The sequence below is a fragment of the Monopterus albus genome, unplaced genomic scaffold, assembly GCF_001952655.1.
Source record: "Monopterus albus unplaced genomic scaffold, M_albus_1.0 scaffold126.1, whole genome shotgun sequence".
Lineage (NCBI taxonomy): Eukaryota > Metazoa > Chordata > Actinopteri > Synbranchiformes > Synbranchidae > Monopterus > Monopterus albus.
In genome coordinates, this window is record NW_018128006.1 from 3158797 (window position 1) to 3174314 (window position 15518).

The window sequence follows — 15518 nt, forward strand, 5'->3', positions numbered from 1 at the left end:
CAATCTGTCATCCAAGTAATTATAAGGGAATTACAAAGACAATATTACAAGGATCTTGAACATTTTAATATTAGTGGCTCAATAGGATGTCAAATCTCAATAGGAAGACAAATAAGAGGCAAAATCCTCAACCTGACAATCAGAATCTTGATTTTTGAATTACAATCTGCTTATCGTTTACATTCATTTGGGTCAAGCATTTGAAGTTTGTGACACAAATGGGAAGTCTTGTTCCAATACATATGCATAAGAGTATTCTGATAGCATACTTCTAATACAGGCTGACTGCAAATCCAGTTGGCACCTACAGTATTCTGACTGTGTGTGAGACCAACAACAAAGTACAAAGGTAAATACTGTTTCTGTGCCACAGTAGCAAATGTAATATGGGAGTTTCTGGTGATCAGAAGATGAATTTATCCAAGTTGTGTTAACCCACTTATTCTTTCCTGTCTTCACTCAAAACCAGGTTACTGGAGTAACCAGGTCAAAAATGTAGTTCTCATAAATGGAATTGAGGCCACAAAAGAAGAAACTCTACACACTGTAGACAAAGAGCTGTATGTACATTGTATATTCCACTTGAAATGATCATCACTGGAACAACTTCGGGTTTTAGATTTCTCTACTGCCTTTGTTCTTATGGCAGAACACTAAAAGCAACAAAGCGAAACTGACCAGAATTACCAAGTTGTAGCCAATAAGAAGCAGCTCTTCCTTCTAGAGAACAATATGACATTTGGTCATGGATTTTATTACACTGCAGACACACAAAGGATTAAAATGACAATGCTTTTCTTTTTCTATCTCAAATCAAAGGATATAATATCAGTCCTGTGTAAATAAGGCCTCAGAGAGCTTTATTAAACATATTCCCACTGTGATTGGCTTAATATGGAGGCTGTGAAAGTGAAGCGCTATTACAGAAAGGAATCTTGTTTAAATTATATTTGAGCATGACTTTCCTTGCTCAGAAGTCAGATTATTTTTGCAGGCCAAGACTAAAGTGTGTCAGTTATTATCTGCTGGAGTATATGATTATAATGACATTATTTTGCAAAACGTAAAAAAAATACTTACATTTTCTGAAATGTAATGAGCCAGAAAATTTAGCTGCCCATGGTACTGAAAACTACAGAAAGCTAGCTCAAGTATATGTCAGGCTATTCATAAAAAAAAAAAAAAAAAAAAAAAAAATGAAGGCACAGACAAAAAGGCACATTAAGAGCATAGTATGTGGTTCATATTCACACTGGGCACATGCTGGAGATAAAGCCTACAGTTAGAGCCTCCAGCATGCTGCCTTGTGTATAATACCTAAAGTTATTAAATCTAGTAGTGATGGTTACTGTAAGCTTCCCCAAGGAGAAATCTTGCCAGTGAATGTTGTGAATGTCTGAACATTACCATATAAAGCCTCTGTCGGGAGCTAGAATAAAAATAAACTGCATGCGGATGCCATACCAAAGAAGGAAATAGAAAGGAAATAGAGAAAATTATCAACTTAAAGTTCTGCTCTCTGATGATTAATTTAAAGAAAATATTTTTCCTACCACTGTCTTTCCTGTTCTTCCCATATTGGCATTAAGAAAAACTGACTTATTTTATTAGAAAACTCATAGATGCTGCGACTGCAATATATCAATGATGGTATGCACACTAACTGGACCCTGAAACTTCAGCAGCTAAGTGCAGTTCAGCCATCATTACTGTATTATTTGTGCCTGTGCTTCTCCTACTGTGACATGTCAAAATGTCTTCTGTGAAAAAGATTTTGTGCAGTGCTTTACTGAAACCAGGTCATAAACTGTTTTTTACTATACACAACAAACATACATAGCAAAAAATATACCCCCATGCTCCTTGGACTATATAAATGCAGCTTGCTTTCTTTATGATTCACACTGAATGGGGGATGAATTACTGTTAGGAATCTGGGCACTGACTGAGAAGTTGTTTGCTATATTACTGCAGAAATGTTTGGTTGTTACAGGTCCAAATTGTTGCAACTGTTGCAAAGCTACATTTTCTTTCTCACTGTTATAATAAATACCTCTCCTCCCACAGAATAAAACACCCATAGGACTATCCTAATTTTTAGCATACGAGTCATTTCCTGAGTTAATAAAGTCCTTTACTCTACAGATTAGTATGACCAAATCTGCATCACTCTGAGAGTTTTTGGCCAAATAACACTGAGCTCCCATGATGAGAAGATTTATAAAATACAGGCCCAGATTTTTGTTTGCACCTCTGGTCCCATAAAATCGTTGGTCACAGCCATCTGTGCTCGTGCGTTCATCCAGTATTAGGAAAGAAGAGGCCACAGAGGGTGAAGAGATCTGCTCTTCAGTTTGCTGTCTCTACATGCAATCACTGCTCATCCTATAGACAGACCAATAAAGACATCAGTACTCTTCACTGTTTACTTGACTGTTTCATCAAAAAAAGAAGGCACCTTAGAATACAGTGCACTATTAGGCAGACTGAGTGGCTGACTGCTGAAATCACATATGGATTCTTCTGAACAGTAGAAAGAGCAAATTGTGTTTAAAAGGTAATTAAAGGGCACCGATGTAAACCGTCCATTGATCAGTTTATTCTGGCTTACATCCAGCATTCTTACCTGGTATGAGCAGTGTTAGAAGCTCTAGGTAACAGCTGAAGAAATTCACACATTAGTATGTATATAGTATATAAATAAAAAAAAAACAAAAAAAAAAAAACACGAGTACATATTTTACAACTCCTTGCTGACGTGGCAAAACACTCAAAAAATTGGAAATAATTTTTCAATTCAGTCTATATTGACTCGAGAAAAGCTATAAAACAAAACAAAAAAATCATGACATCTGTGGAAAAATTAACTAGTTAATGTTGGAGAAAATTTTTTTGTGGTATGGAAGAATCCATAGTGAATTTCCTCATGGAAATGAAATGGGCTTGAGCAGAGGTGCTTATTTAATAATAAACAGAGTGAGGGGCATTACCTCAGTGGCATATTATTTTCTTTTTTCCCAGTTCCCCCTTCACCCAACAGGCGGCATTAGTAAATGTGTGCTGACAGCAGAGGTTACCTTGAGCAGGCTGCTGAAACTGGGAGGTGTATGTCTTCATTTACCTATCTGCAGATGCCAGGGAAAAGGGAAAGTTATTTTCTGTGTCTAGCCCGCGGGGAAAACTGAGGCTAACGATCTTGGCTATGTTGATTGTTACATTGCTCCTAGAATAGCACTTTACTTTCAGGAGCAAGTGCCAGGGAATGCAAACGGGAAGGATGAGAAGGGATGGGTGGGCCTACATGTGTGTGATTATAGCAGGGGCAGAGGTGAAGGTTCTGAGTGGATGTGTTTAGGGTGCTAGCTGGACACACACACACACACACACACACAGGGGGAGAGCTTTGAACCCAGGTGCCCAGAGAAGTCAGAAGTGTGGGGTGATTATACTGAACCTGTGTCCTCCTATTAATCATCTAGATTATTTAGGTCAGCCTTGATGGAAACACCTTCAATGAAGTGACTATACAGTGCCCCATAATATGAGTCCATAGGTTGTAAACTTGTCTGATGATGCCACTTAAGAGAACAGATTTTCTATAACCAAAATCACAACAGCAAAAGTTTTAACCCTCCAAGTAAACAGTGTGTTTACCTGCTCTAATGTAAGCTGCAATCATCAGCGCAATAACTAGCTTACTATCCACTATTACTAGTGTTACATTAAAATAATGTTATGCTAAAAAAGCCCTTTTTACAACTTGCATATGCACAGTGTGAAATTTACCTGCTGTATGAAAGCCAGCATTAACATAGGCAGCTCTGTCTGCTCTTTGTTGGATTATTAGTGTTACCTTCTCCAGATACATGAGTTAGTCTCTACACTAAAAGCCTTTTAAGGATAAGGATAATCACCTTTATTGGCCAAGTATGTTACACACAAGGAACATTTTTTTCCGGTACAGAATCGATTCTCTTGTAACATTTCTGTGAAAGTGCTAGCTTACATGTGAAAATACACAGAGAAGTATTTACACTAAGATGTCAAAGAGGCTTATGTTATAAAGAATAACAGTTTGTTCCTACATTTTCTTTATCATAGTTGTACTAGGAACAACTAGCTTTATGCAAATTACACTTCAAGATAAATTACTGTAAGTAAGATAAATTAGTTTATAATGACTACAAGCAGAAGGGAAACAGCTAGCCTGAAAATGCTAGTTTAAAAAAAAATCTGCCTACAACACCTCTAAATCTCACTAATTACAGTAACAGGTTGTATGTCAATTGATTAATCAGTGCCCAAAATGAGATGAAAACGACACCTTGTGGTTTTAGGGGAGGTTATGTGCCATAATTAATTTTTACCATAAATTACAGCTCTTCACGTTCAAGGGTCTTAATATTTTGAATTTTGGTCTTCAAATCATTAGCTAATAAAACTAGAGGCTTTAGTCTTAGTGAAAATATTTGAAAATGTAAGACAAAGGTATAACAGCCAGATAGATAAATAGTTTGTTAGATCATTAGATAAATTTATCAATACAGATAGGCTGATAGGTTGATCATTCAATAGATATGCTTGACATTGTTCACTGATTAATGCTGACACATTGTCCTTAACTGCTTTCTACAGTGTGGTGCCCTCTACCTCTTTTGGGGCCATTAGGGAGAATACTATCAATAATAAGGGCCAAATTCATCGTCTTGTATTAGCACAAAAAGCACCTCCCAGTATTTAGTGAGATGTGCTGTCTGCACACTTAATAGGTTTATATTGTGTATTTCCTATGACTTTTCAGCTAAAGTTTATATCCTACCGACCATAAGGCGGGGAACAGATCTTCCTAAAGCGATTACAGTGGCACTACTCCACAATGTCACTGGTCTGCTCAGAGTCTGACTTCAACCACTCACATTTGGACTTGCCAGTCAGGCCTCACTATCGCACATCAGTACCAGACCTAAGTAAAGGTCTTCTGATTTAAAAGGAGCAAATCCCTGCGTTCAGGTTTGAAAATCTAGTGGGAAGCCTCATCATGGAGTGGAGACAGTTACAGCAGATTATTACTACCCATGATTTTAGAAGAACATGTTCAAAAGTCACAAATGATGGCATGATGTTGGGGCGCCACATACTTTTGCCCATGTGGTGTGTGTGTATTAGAAAGTCAAACAAAGCAAAATTACTGCAAAAGATGTTTGTCTGATAAAGCACTAGATCAGCATTTAACACCTTTTACCAAAGATGTTGATTAACTCATGAAAATGTATACACTTGGAGCTAACTGTACTGACATCTGTAAAAGTGTCTATAAAATTTCAAATGGTTATACACTAGACAATCACATTAAATGCCCAAAGATGCACAAATACACACAAAGTTGCAAAGTATGCTTGATTCAGATCTACAGATCTACTGCTGTTAGCACCCTCAGTTTATTGAATTGAGTTTAGTTTTAATTTGCATCCTAGTTTGATCCTGGCACATTTTGCTCAGGGAGCTTTTATTGCTTTGTGGCTTCATTACTTTACACTTTGTAATCAGTCAGTTATTGAGTACTCTGAATACCAATGGTCTTCTTCCTCCAGCTGCTGAAAAGCAGGAACATTTCAGACATTCTGTTTCCAGGATCAAAGTGTGCATGTTTGATGTCACACTTATTTTTTTGTAAACCAGCATAAAAAAAAAAAAAAAAACAGTGATAAAAACATTTGAGTATAGCTTTTGTTAACCAGACTAGATTCTTCCCTATGGTATCGTAGCTATGCTATAAGTTCATCTTCCTCCAGTATAAAGTACTTCAACTCGTAGCTTGCTTGCAATGCTATATCTTCAAAGTAGAATCCCCAATAATTTGTTTAAATTGTAATCCACGCATGAATATCTCTTGGTTCTGTGCATATGGTCCCTGGCTTCTGGATGACAGTGATTACTGTTTCAGGTCATGGCTCCCTTCAACACATTTCTCTCATTCATATGAGAGCAGTATTCAGTAGCATAATAACTTTATCTGTTTGAATTACTGTCCACATCCCTCTCTGGCTTTACTGCTCAAATGGAAACCCCAAAGGACAGCCCCTTCTGCTGGCAACGCCAGGCACATGCTAGGCCCACAATCATCTTCCTTAGCCTTTTATAGAGATTTTGTCTCCCTCCCTGGTTCGCCATGGGTCCCCTAAGCAGCGGCAGGTGCACTTGGGGGTTTATTGAAGGTCTTTGCCAGGAGCTTGAATGAAGCCTTTATAAACTGGCTTTCAATGTCCTCCCTGTTCCCCCTTCTGCGATCATAGAAAAACCACTATCATCACTGTTATGATCTATAGCCCTCGGATCGCGGCTTCTCCCTGCCAAAAGATGGCCTTACAAAGACCTCCTGGGCGGGGGTTGTGATGCTTCATTTCAATCAGGCTCATGAGTCAGATGTTCCTCCCCCCACGCCCTCCATCACCACCTCCTGCTACACATGCACACATTCATGACACAGACAGAAACTGCATGTAACTTCAAGGCAGCAGCTACAGTGACACAAAACAGGATAGACACCAGGGTCTGACGCACCGGCTTTCAGTGGTTTCACTGCAGAATTAAGCTGGTGAACTGAGAAGAAATATGAGTCAGCACAGCCTGTCATTGTCACTCGTCTAGCCTAACACCAGACATGCCACTTAGCACTTTAAGAATCTGCAACATTTTTATCTAAACAAACATGTTATGCAACTATCACTAATTGCTATGCAACAGTAATCCAAACTATTTTCAGATCATGGAAGTTTTTAGATTTGCTCTTCTAAACATTCATTATATTTACTGATAGAAATTCACCTAGTGCAGTTTCCTACTTTGGCCCATAGTGAAATATCCCAACAACTACAGATGTTGGTCGTCAGAGGATGAACCTTAATGACTTTGGTGAGCTACGTTTTCCAACTTCCTGAAAAGAAGGACTAGTAATGTGGTATATCGGTTGCACACAAGCCCCAGTTGCATACTAATTTAAAAGGTGATGCATGCTTTACAGCAGCTGCCAATACTTCTAAATCACAGTTGTAAAAATTGAGGAAGTATTGATGTTTCCTTTTTAGTTTTTATGCCAAATCAATGCCTTTCATTCATTAACAAGTAAAAACAAAACAGCAAAACTAAATCACAGCTGAATGACGTAACCTACCCTTGAACCGTACTGTTAAAAATGTTTTTGTATTATTTTTGATTCAGATCATGGGCTCCATATGTAAATACAGTATATATCAACTTGTCTGATTCCAGAAGAGAGCATACCTTTATTATCTTAAAATTAAATACTGCTACAATATCAAGTCTAACAGGTGGAAAAAAACTAAAATGGTTGGTTACGTTTTGGTCAAACAATGACAAGGTGCTGTTGTTGTAGCCAAATACATTCTGCCTCTACTGTTGCTGTCTTTCATACATCATACAAATAACCTATAATCCTGACCTAATATGTCAATGTTTTACTTGTATTGTTTGCTCTTTCACTTTTCCCCTGTGTGGCTGTGTATTGACTTCGATACTATGCTTGGTAAGTCGTTGTTGGATGGCTGCAAACTGGATTCTTTGAATGGTTTGTCCTCAGGGTGATGAATTATTATTGACATCTGACAAATGAAAAATCATTTATATTTGGCCATGACAGAAAATTGCCAGAAACAAATAGCTAAATAAAGTGCAAAGTATAATGGCAATATGTTTCTGTAATGTGCATTTAAATCTGCCAGCAGTTCAATGGCCTTTGTCAACAGGGTTGGGGTCACTGTTGCACTCGATTGCCTCTCTCCTTATGAGTTCCAGATCAGCTACACTATTAGTTGTTGAAATCAATGAAGATGTACTAGAGGAAATCTCCTGTCTTTTAATGTCTTTACTTTCTGTAATGTACAACTTGTGATGCTCCATAAACGCCCATGATGGTCAGTAGAGGTATGATGAGATCTCATGTCACGAGATCTTGCAATATTAACTCATGATGATGTTTCTCGTCGAAGCAAAAGCTGTCTCGCAATATCAGTACAAAACAAAATCACAGCAGTAAGCCATTATGACAGAGTGTGACAATATGTTCACATTAGCGGGCATTCAGACTGATCCGGTAAAAACGCAACTCCCTGCTGTGTTTTAATGCATGGGGCTGCATTTGGTCAGGGAAGAGTTGCAGGTGGAGTGTTGTAGGTGTGATATGGCCACGCTGTGACAAGTTGACATGAGTGGCTTCATTCACGATTCCAGCCTGTGAGTTTCCGTTGTGTTTTGGTTAGCCATAGTTTGTGGCAAACCATTTTGCTGTGCTTGCATATTGTTGTCCTTTACTGCATACAGTATGATCATTCATACTCAGAAAGTAAATCTGAAGTGACACCGATTACAAGATGATCAGTTAAAACATTTCAAAATGCACTTGCATTCTTTTGCATTTGCTTGATTTAATCAACACAGTGTTCATTGTTGTGTCCACGTGTACTTCAAAGCTATAAAGTACATTCTACCTACAACTAGCCAAAACTAATGCAGAATAATTCAATAGCATAACAACCTAGTTTCTTACATACTGTACCTCTAGCTGCATCTAGCCAGAAAGATACTATTTGTTTTACTTAGCAAGGTTTTGTGAAACGTCTGTGCCCGCACAAATACAAGGATAATTAATGGAGTTCAGTTTAATGGTCCTTAGAGAATGTAGAGATGACATTTAGAAAGTTTTACAGTAATGTGTCATTCAGGAACAATGCTCTGGTTATTCTGGATGATCCACAGAACTGCTTTCTACCAAATAAGTTGTTTTTAGATGATTTACCAAATAAAGCTAATAACAGGCATGTAAGGATTAAATAAATATTAACAGAAAACAAGATTTGGCTGCGCTGATGGAGTTGTGTCTTTAATTACCTTAATCAATTCTACCTGAAACTGAAAATGTGCAGCTGTAATTTAAACCACCTTGCTAAAAGTTTTGCAATTTACCAACTTTCAAAACTACACCAACAACAAGTAAAAATATCAATTCCTATCCAATTACAGTGGAATTGAGCTAGCTTTGAATCACACTGTGCTATCAATGTTTATGGGGACTGTCAATCATGTGTCTAGATATTAGATTTCACCGGTGTAAAGAAGGGATGGTTCCATCAGATGTCTTTTTATTTGCCACCTTGCTGCTGCAGTGTGCATTTCTCTGATGGCATATTGACAGGTCTTAGTGGTCAAAGCAGCACAGACCAATCATCATGTATTGATGTCCTGAGAGCATGGAGAAAGGTGGATTTATTAATCCTCTAACATCCTTCCAAAATAATTTCCTCCTTTACTTAGAAATGAAGAATTCCCTTTGTCATTGTTGTATATTCACAAAGGTCCTTCATTCATATGCAGAGACCACTTCCCATTCTATCCTGATTGTCAATGACATTTTAAAGAAAAGAGACCTTAGAATGGCAGTTTGTTAATTATTAAATGACTATTGCACTTACAGAATGCGCTGTAGTGATAATGAAAACAGCTTTTGAGGAGGCCCTGCTAACCCACCCTCTCATCCACAGTGTGATGGAGAAACAATGCAAGCAAATCCAAATTGCAGAGTTGCCCTTTGCACCAACAGGGGGTAGGAAAATATATTGAGTTGAACTTTCTGGGAACAAATGCCCCCCACCCACCAACAGTGATTCACAATCATCTTTTTATCAAACAATGCAGTGACATTGTTCTCTATCAAATCGGTTTTTTAGCATTGGCACTCAATCACTAGTGCCTCTGTGGATTTCCCAAATGTACCGATCCTGCCAAAGACTCCATCGCCTTATTAAAGAGCGATGCTGTTGCGAGGTAGGATGCAGCAGCCTCAGGGAAGAGAATGACACACTAGTGACAAGCGAATTCATTACACTGCTTTTGGTGACGGTGTGAGATGCTGCACAAAAATCATCTGCTAAAACATTTTTGTTGAAGGAAGGATGTGAATGACTGAGTAAACTAGTGATGGCCCTTCACTTGTATCTGGCAGACTTATGTGCATTTTTCACTTAAATTGTTGTATTTTAACCAGGTGGGACATGTTATGTGACAAGCACCTTGACGGTAATGTTTTGTGTACTGAATTGCTATATATATTTTGCAAAGGGAAGAAATTTAGAAAAATAAAACTAAAAAAAATAAACTAAAAAAACTAAAACTAAACTAAAAACTATCACTAAAAAAATCAGAGTAAAATAAAAAAACAAGACAACACAAACCCTCAGCCACCATTTTGCACCAAAAGTTTTTTTTTTTTTTTAAACACGCTACAGTAGGATCACTGGAACCAGCTGTGTGGTGACGCTTTGCCAGCCCAGTAACAAGGACATATTTTGCTGCTTGAGCACATACAGAGGACTTTAGATAAATCAAGATTTTCATTTTTGTTGCCATTTAGGTATTGGGCCCTCCTCTACCACACAAGGGCAGGACATAGTAAAATATATATAATATGCACTATAGTATGCATGGAACAGTGCTGTAATAAAAAAGATCCAGCTCTGACATAACCTTGCTTAAGGGCCACTGCAGTACATTTACATCAAAATCAGTTTACTAGCCATGGCCAGTGGTGGAAGAAGTACTCAGATCCTTTACTTAAGTAAAAGTAGCAATACCACAGTGTAAAAATACTTTGTTACAAGTAAAAGTCCTGCATAAAATGCTACTTAAGTGAAAGTACAAAAGTAGTAGCATCAATATACTTAAAGTGCCAAATGTATAAGTACTCATTATGCAATGTGTGTTGTTACACATGAATGTGTATCATATTATTGGACTACAAATATTGATATATTACTGTGCAGATCATATTTAATGCTGCAGACGGGTAAAGATGGAGCAAATTTTAACTAGCTTATGTTTATAATGTGAATGACTTAACATGCTGCTGGGTAGCTTATGAATTTTCCATCAGAAAGCAACAAAATCTTATGATTATGATGTATGTAGTAGTAAATCTGATTAGGAAAAGTAACTAAAGAATAAATGTAGTGGAGTAAAAAGTACTCTATTTGACTATTTGCAGTGAAGACAAAGTATGAAGTAGCAGAAAATAAAAATACTGAAGTAAAATGCAGATACCTCACAATTGTACTTAAGTACAGCACTTGAGTAAATGTACTAAGTCATGACCAGCACACCACAAAGCCTGTATAATATTTTCTGCAGTTCTGAAGAATGCTTTCTAAAATCTAGTGCTCTCATTAGGGTTATTATTCAGTATGGACAATATGAACATAAAACACAAGGAAACTGTGTGTGTGAAGTTTGAATGACATGGATGTTTCAGGTGGGGGAAGTGGAGAGGTGGGGGGACGAGGGTCTAACAAAAAGATGCCATCAAGTTGCATTATGGAAAATGTAAAATCCTGTGATTTCGGTCCCTGACTATTATTAAACATCAGGATGCTGTTTGCTTTGCTGCATCATCTTTTCTTTAGCTTCCTCTGTCTGTCTTATCTACAGTATCTCTTGGAAAGGCAGCAATAAACTGCCTGAGTACCTGAAAACTCCAGATGTATTGTAGACAGCAGAGCTTTCATTCAAATAAATAAACATCAATACTCATAGAAGAGTTGTCACACTACAAAATTAGATTAGGTTCTCTCTTCAATAATATTAAATATCTATCTGTGACATGCAAATAGAGATGAGCTGACACTGAGAAAAACACAAAACCCTATAACACGGGCACAGAAGCTGAGTTCCAGGTATTCATGCATATGTTACACAGTAACACGTACAATAAAGAGGAGATTTGTGCAACTGAATTATTCATGTAATGTTTCACTGCTTCCACTGACAATGTGGAGTTTGGCAGTGTACATAAACCACTTAGAATTAGGAGAAGTTGTTCTTAGGCTCTGTATATTTACTTGGGAGTAATACAGTATATATGTATTGCTGCAAATCCATTAAGTATGAGACTGTAAAATAAATGGTACAAAGGGGTAATTCAGCCATGACTTAAGGTGCTTGAGTTGTAAACACGGCTATAGATAAGTCACTTTAAAACATGATCTAAGTATGCACTTTCTTCCTCAAGCTTCATTCCACTGTTGATAAATTTTAAGTAAAACTTCCCATTCCAGCTGACTGTAGCATAGGGCCACACTGGTTGTTTGATATGCTATGTCATTAAATACATTTGCGCTATCCAACGGTATTTGAAAGTAACACTGAAATTTCACAGGACTGCACAGAAAGCAGCCTAGTTACAAAATTGGAAAACGCACAGTAATATAATTTCACAGCATGTTTACATTGTTTTTAAACATCCACTGTGGTATTATCGGAGGTTCACTTAAATGCAAAATAGTTGAGAGTTCATACAAAATACACTATGTGGTAAGATGCCATATTCAGTTTGCAATGGATTAAACTGCTCCTGCTCTGGCCCATTACAAAACAAACAAATGTTGACATTTTGAACACACTGCAAAACATTTATATAACCAAGAGACTCATTTCCCATGTTAAAATGTGTAATTTATCCCAGAGTGACAAAAACAATTGCTTTAACTCCATGTGCAAAAAATTTAAAAGAAAAAGACTGCAAGCAGAGCAAAGTGAGTAATTGCCAGTCTGCAGCAATGCAATAAATGCTTAATTAGTCTGTGTTCACACTGTTACATAGAACATCATGTATGACATTCTGCTCAGTGGTGCCATTTTGCCAGAAGCTGAAAGCACAGCAAAGTGAGAAAAGAAACTGGGCTACAATTACAGTGGAAGCTCCTTATGTGGGCTTTCAGCATAATTACTCAACCTTTACAGTACTGGGGTCATGCAGAGGTGACAGTGGTCATGAAAGTACTGAAAGGAGTTTCAAGATGAAAAGCGATCTGTCAGCCAACCCTGACCTTTCTCTTCTGTACCATTCAACTCACTAATTATACAAAAGAAACAAATTTGCTCCATGCTATAGGCTTATTTGCATGTTACTGTTAATGTAATTTCTTCACAGAGTTTCAGTGAAAACAATGTCATTGGACTTTTGATTCCATATTGTGCTTTTCAGGATGCTCACAAAGGGTGGGGGTGGGGGAGGGGGGGGCGCATTGTTCTGCGAGTATAAAATGGACAGTGCTCAAACCAGGAGAAGCATAATGAGAACTGACATATTTGTTTATGCATGCTGTTTCCATGTGGGATGAATGTACAGAAGAACTATTCTTCAAGATTTTGGCGAGTGAGTTGGAGAGTGGGCCCCACAAGCAGCTAAATAAAAACTAAATGAACAAGACACTATCAGTGTGTGATATGAAAAGCCGTCTTTCCGGACTCAATGGTGGATAAATTCAAAATTTAAAAATTACCCAAACTAATAAGTATGTGCTGGGAAAATGGGCTTCTCTTTTTTGTGATTGCATAATGATGTGTGAGAAGAACGTTCCATCACCTGGCCCCACCCATCATCTGGGAGGTAAGGAGTTCCTTCCTGGGAATTCTGTTGGGAGGGACGAGAGGCATTCTCTGGAGGGACTGGACTTGAGGCAGCGAGCAACTGGTGATAAATACGGGACTATGAGCCAGACTGTCAGTCAATACCTTCAAGCTGTGAACTGACTGCTTGTTAAATCTCAGTGTTTTGTTTTCCAGATGATTAAAAACTGAGTGCACGGAAGGAATTGTTGGTGCTGAAAATCAAAGGACAGAATTGAAAGAATAAGTAGAGAGAATCTGTCCATCATTCTACACCCAGTCACCTGTGACTACGTGTAAATATGCAAATTCATTAAAAATCAAAAACTGAAATCTCTCATTTACTGTACACAAGTACTTAGATCCTTTGCTGTGACACTCCAAAACATGGTCTTGGGTATGGAATTAGAAATGTATAACTTCTGCGGACTCCACCTGAGGCAAATTGAATGCTTTCTTTTCTAGCATCCATCTTTCACAATTGATCACAGCTTCATCACTGAGAACAAGTGCCTGCTACTGCTGCAAACCATTCCTTGTCTGCATTGTTTACTGTCTGTTTATACTGCTTTTTCTGCATTGTTTGCACTGTTGATGTTAATACTGCTGTTATATTACACAGCCTTGTGCTGGCTTACTGGTTGCACATTGAGAGCCGATGCACCTGAGTCAAATTCCTCGTGTGTCCAACACACCTGGCCAATAAACTGATTCTGATTCTAAGACAACATTGCCTGATGGAAAACCAAAACAATTAGCATAAACTGGCTAACAAACCCTGTACAGTTGAGAGGGATGTGAAGTTGGCTAATAATTCTCCGTGGTGTTGATACCATAAGCAACATTTAGTATTTACTGCCGCTAATTCATTCTTACAAAAAAGTCAAAGAGCAAGTGTTTACTGCAAACTGCATGAACTTGCTTGCCGACTATCAAATCTTGATTTATGGACTGATTACAATGCATCTTTATTGTGTTGTTAAAACTTTCAGACAGTTGTGTAACAGATCCTCTGGAATCAGTTACAAAATGTCTGACTCTGAATGGCTTTCACCACTTTCCGTGCAAAAGTTTATTCTGAGCTCTTCTCAAACTAATCCCAAACAATAAGCAATATTTTAGTGAACAAGTGAGTGGATCCTGCTTCTGAATGATTGGCAGCGCTGGAAAGAAAATGGAACTGCAATAATGTTGGGTGAGCGGGAACGACAGTTTTGTTCAAACAGTAAAAGATTACTGGATTTTACTGCAGAGACTCTATTGTATTACTGCAGAGCAAAGTGGCATAGACACTGCATGCATGAACAATTGCTCAGCGCGCTTTCCACTAACCGTGCGATGAATGTGAATGATACTTGTTATAATGTTAACTCCACAAAACAAAGATTATAAACATAGGAAGATGTACAATTTTAAAAATGTGTGGGGCTTCCGGTCGATGGTGGTATGGAGCAGACGTGACGCGTGAGAGCTCCTGTGTGCTTCACTCTTCTCTCATTCATTTATAGCCATACCTTGCAGACGGAGTAGCTACCTTTGCACTTTTTTTTTCCCCAACCTTTGCTTACTTTATAATGACCTCGCACCGTAGTAAATCAGGGAAAAAAGACGACCAAACCGCCGGCTTATCCATGGAGGCTATGTCTGAGCTACTTGAACAGCACAGATCGGCGCTAGCTACTGACTTTAAAACTTCTTTCAACCAGCTGGAAAGTAAATTCGACCAGATCTGCTCCACTGTCGACGAACATGGCCAACGTCTCTCATCCCTTGAACTTGCCTCAGATCTGAGTCAGCGTGTCGCGGAGCTGGAAAACATTTGCTCCGGCCTACGAGAGAGCAACTCCAAGCTAAAGTCGTGGACCTAGAGGGCCGCAGCAGGAGACAAAATATTCGCATTCTGGGATTGGCGAAATCTACTGAAGGTGGGAGACCTACAGAGTTTTTCTCAAGCCTGTTGTGGGACGTTTTCGGGAAAGAGATGCTTCCATCCCCACCCGAGATTGATGGGGCCCATCGTTCGATAACAGCCAAGCCGGCCCCTGGACAGAGGCCACGTCCCGTCC